Consider the following 5,311-nt stretch of genomic DNA (forward strand, 5'->3'; position numbering starts at 1 on the left):
TCTTTATTCGACAAATATGACTCTTGTGAACTTTATTTCAAATCTCCACGATGAATCACTAAGGCATCAAGGAAGAAAGGAGTAGAGGTGGAGAAAAAAAGAGCAACCTTTCCCCTTGGCTCCATCTCAACCAGCTGCTTAGTTCCTTCATCTCATGGACTACCATCTGGGATTATCTTGTTTGTCTGATTTTTGTTTGGGGACCGTTTCTAGTCACAAGGCTAGAAACAGTGGAGGGGGGAAGCCCTTCTTTCCATTCCACATCAGACCCAGTGGGCAGTCCAGGCCCTGCCCACTGCATTGAGTCTGTAGCAACAGAATCACCAGTGATGCTGGTTAACAATGCATATTCCTGGAATCCACTCCATTCGCTACTGACTCTTTGAGGTGGTGGTCTGGAACCTATACCTGGAAACTTTCTTGATGATTTCAAATCACACCAAAGTCTGAGGACTATGGAAGATCTTCACATTTCTGGAAGAGCCACACACCTCCAGAAGGAACCACAAGACTTGCCTGAAATGGTAAAGGTATAAGTATTGGACTGAAAGTTGGAAGGTCTCCACCTTTGCTATGTAAGTAAAATGATCTTTCTTTGAAATGAAAATGGATAATACTAAAAGTTCACATTGTTCTAGAGCATTAAAGAAAAAAACCCTGAAGTATAGAAATATGATATACGAGTTCCTGGAAAGCAAGAACCTGTATTTATTGATATGTCTTCATGCCTTAGATCGTGCCTTGAATATAGTGTGCACATCAACAGAAGAAAGAAAAGAACTGGATGGACAAAGATACAAAGAGATCAAAAGTGCTGAGCCAAGTGAAAAGTTGAGGCTTCACAGAACTTTTCTGTCTTTCACACACTAAATAAATATTGAGCACCTACTATGAGCTAGTAGGCATGCAATATGTTTCTGGAAATAGAATCCTGAGAGAAGAAGACACACAGTTCCTTCTTTCCCTGAGACTAATCTAATGATAAATAACAGGCAGATCCTTTGAGAACTTCTATAGGGGCCTCTTCCCTCACCAAAAACTGGGTGTCAGAGAAGGCTTTTCAGACTAATAATTGAGTTGAGATCCATAGGTTGAACCAACGTAAACCAGGGTTGAGATGCAGGAAGAATTTCAGGCAGGTAAAATAGCATCTTGGAAGGCTACGTGACAAGGGAAAGAAATGAAAAAATGCCCTATGGGATGGAACCAAAAGAGTGCAGAGGGCATTCCAGTGAAAAGAAATCAGAGAAGAAAGCGGGGACCAAGCAATGAAGGGATTTGGTCATATCTTCACTATGATGGGAAAATACAAGAGCAGTTGGAGCAGGGAGGTGATAGAATTGCATCTGCATTTTAAAAAGGTCATCTTGCTCCACATCACTCATGATTGGACAGACTCAACTCCAAACTACAACGAGGTACCACGTCACATTAGTCAGAATGGTCCTCATGGAAAAGTCTGTAGATAACAAATGCTGGAGAGGATGTGGAGAAAAGGGAACTCGCCTCCACCGTTAGTAGGAATGTGAGTTGGTAGAGCCACTATGGAAAAGAGTATGGAGGTTCCTGAAGGATCTAAACCTAGAAGTACCATATGATTCAGCAGTCCCACTCCCAGGCACATATCCACCAAAAGTATAACTGAACAAGATACATGCACCGTCTGTGCACATATATCTGTGTGTGCACGCAGATGCGCGCTAGCTCGGGCGTTCGCCTGCGAGGATGGGGGGTGGGGGTGGGGGTAGGGCTGGGGCTGGGGCTGGGGCTGGAGCTGGTGCAGCCCCCCGGGGATTGCCTGAGGCACGCCAAGGGAGCCCCAGACGGAGACCCGCAGGACGGTCGTCTGGTTTCCTGGAAGCCAAATGCGGAGGGGCTCGCGGGCCGCGCGGAGGCACCCCAGGTCTGCAGCGGGAGTCGGTGCCCTGGCCACCCACCCCCAGGAGGGGTTGGGGTGCGGGAGCCCAAGAGTTGGGACGTGGGGGCGGGGGCTAAAGGAGAGGGAAGGCAAAGAGCCTACAGCACCCGGTATTCCCAGGCGGTCTCCCATCCAAGTAAGAACCAGGCCCGACCCTGCTTAGCTTCCGAGATCAGACAAGATCTGGCCCCTTCAGGCCGATATGGCTGCCGCGGGGCGCCCTAAGAGCCCTGCGCTGTGCCTCCCTTTCGCTCTGACCTGCCGGTCAGCCATTCCGTCTACAAGTAATTTTACTCCCTCCCCTTTCTCTCCCTGCTTTCTGAGAGTCTCTCTCCTTCCATACTCGATGGTGTAATGAATGGATGCCTTAGATCATTTTCCCTCAACATTTTTTTCTCTTTATTTTTACATTGATTTCTATGAATTCATCTTCAAGTTTATGGATTATTTCTGCCAGCATCTCATATGTGCTATTGAACCTATCAATTTTTCATTTCAATTATTTTAGTTTTCAAATCCAGAATTTATGTTAGTTTCCTTAAAAAAAATAATTTGTAGCTCTTCATTGGGTCTCTCTGTTTGTTGACTTAGTATCATACTGTCATCTAATTCTTCAAACATGGTTCCATTATTTCATTTTGTAGTTATCATTACTTTGATATTTTATCTTTTGACCTTCATACTGAATTTATAAGTGATATACTTATATGAGTTATCAGTGGTATGTTATACAAATGCTTTACTCACCACCATTACAACATTAGAGTTTTCTGATTTTAACTGTATACTTACCTGTCCCAGCAGGTTGATAAAGAGTCCAAGCCTAAAGCCCCTTTAAGGAGGAGGCAAGCTTGCTTGCTTTTTCACATTCTTTGGCCTAAGACAAGTAGGCATTGTAGGGAGCAGTATCTCAGGTTCAAGGACATTCCTCTTTTTGAGCTTTGGATGTATGCTATAGGAAAGGGTCTGGGCAAAACGCTCACATTCTTGAGATGTTTTTTGTCTATTCTCAGAGGCTAATTGAGACATATATATGGCCCCACTTAAATTAGTGAGCCCCTTCTGATGTCTGTGTCAGAAGCTTTTTCTGTCACCTTCACTTTAAATAAAATATACACAAAGCTCTGAGTGACTGAGACTGTCTTTGGCCCCAGAGTAATATCTTCTTCTTCAGACACCATGAATCCAGTGGCATCGGTCACCGTTGACTGCTAGGTTATCATCTTGGGGGCTTGTCCAAGATCTTCAAGACAAGGTAAGAACACTCAGAGTTGAGATTCTTTTGCTCGTTTACTGTGGTCTCTACTTTACTACGGAGAAGGCAATGGCACCCCACTCCAGTACTCTTGCCTGGAAAATCCCATGGGCGGAGGAGCCTGGTAGGCTGCAGTCCATGGGGTCGCTAAGAGTTGGACACGACTGAGTGACTTCACTTTCCCTTTTCACTTTCCTGCATTGGAGAGGGAAAGGGCAATCCACTACAGTACTCTTGCCTGGAGAATCCCAGGGGCGGGGGAGCCTGGTGGGCTGCCAACTCTGGGGTCTCACAGAGTCGGACACGACTGAAGCAACTTAGCAGCAGCAGCAGCAGCTACTTTACTAAATCAGAAGCATGTGGACTGAACTTCTTTTCCCCAGTCAGCTTTTCCTGGTCCCTCTGACCATTTCATATCTGCTTGGGGAATTAAAGTTATTAACCTCGTGTGCAGGATTGTAGACTTTCAAGGGACTTGCAATCCATGCTGTTATTGTGCTTTTCTAGCAAGGCCCCCATTCCAAGTTTTACAGGACACTGCAGACAGGAGCACTTTAGGGAGCGAGCTGGAGCTCTAGCTCCAGGGACATCTCTCAGACTGGAAAGCACCATCCTGACCCCACAGACACACAGGCAAGTTCTTGTCGTGGCTATGCCTCTGGACTATATGGATTGAGGCATTGCTGGTGAGCATGAGATTCCTGAGGACACAGATTGGGACACCCCAGATTTGGGCAGATTGAAAGCGCATTGGGCTTCTTCCCTTAGTAGCGCTAGCTCTTAGCAGAGCAGACGAAGCCCTCCAGTGGCTCTTGTCTCAACTCCTTAGGTATTCTTCTTGTACAGTCTGAGGGACAGGAATCAAAAGGATGATGTTGGCACTCCATGCATATGAAGGATTAGTTTTTCCTCGCAGGCGGGCCCTCCATCGCCTCCTTTGTTATTAAATAGACTCGTGTGGCCACTCTCAGGAGGATGTCTTGGGTTTTCTGTTCATCCCTTTATGACTTGCCACTTATACTGTTATGAGGAATGTGCGCAGGTACACAGAAGTTGGGTGCTTCCCCTAGTGGTCTTGGCTCGGCGAGCATCCGGAAAACTACTCTGTTCCACCCCAGGTGGTGCCGGAATAAAAGGGAAATCAAACCAAGGTTTTAATGGTGAGGACCTGGACATCAATCTGGGATGCCATCAGGTCTAACCCTGGTGCATCTCCACCATGCCTGGGTGGTAGAACGAGGGGGGGTGGGAGTAGGACACCTTCACCTGTAAGAGACAGGTTAGCTCTGGCCAGGGAAGGAAGCTTAGGTGGAAAATCAGTCTCCAACCCCGTCTAGAGCAGGGGCAGACACCTCTGGTAGAAAAAAGCCATGGCACTGGGCACTGCTTTTTTCTCTCTTACAGATGGGGCCTAACAGTCCAGAACCACCCCCCCCCTTGAATAATATCTTGAAAAACTGGGATAATTTTGATCCTCAAGGCCTAAAAATCCCTTATATATGGGGTTTCTTTGCTTTAAGAGACGACCTCACCTGCCCAGAGAGATAATCCCTGCTGGGACATCTTCTCGATCGGTCTACCCCTGTCATCAGAGCCAATTTGAGCACTCTCTGGTTTAAATTTTAGCTATGAAGCTATGACTACATGAAGGAGAAATGACATTTTGAACCCTGAATGGCCATGTGTATTCTTTAGACTCCGGAGAAAACTAGGTAAAATGGAATCTTTTTGAAATTGCAAAACTGGTTCCTTTTGCACATGTAATTACTAAAAGTTTGACTTGTGAAAATACTCTTTTGGGGAGCTCTGATCCTGCCTGAGAAACAGAAACATGCCTGGGGAAAAACCTGAGTTAACTCTTATCATGTCCTTGAGATACACAGCCCACTCGATCCGGGACTCCAGCCATGAGCTGGAACTCAAGCCAAGAAAATAAAAGGGACAAAGAGACAATTTAAATTTCAGGTGGAAAACTGTGAGATTTCTGTCTGTCCAGATTTGTGTGTGTCTCGGTGTATGTCTCCATCCTTGGAAAAAATTGCTAAAGGCTATGTGGTTCAATGAGCTCTAATTAATTGGCCTAAAGAGAAGTAAGTGCTTACAAATCAAACAATTCTAAATTCAAGGAAATTAAAGTA

The sequence above is a fragment of the Bubalus kerabau genome, unplaced genomic scaffold (genome assembly GCF_029407905.1).
Source record: "Bubalus kerabau isolate K-KA32 ecotype Philippines breed swamp buffalo unplaced genomic scaffold, PCC_UOA_SB_1v2 scaffold_70, whole genome shotgun sequence".
Classification (NCBI taxonomy): Eukaryota; Metazoa; Chordata; class Mammalia; order Artiodactyla; family Bovidae; genus Bubalus; species Bubalus kerabau.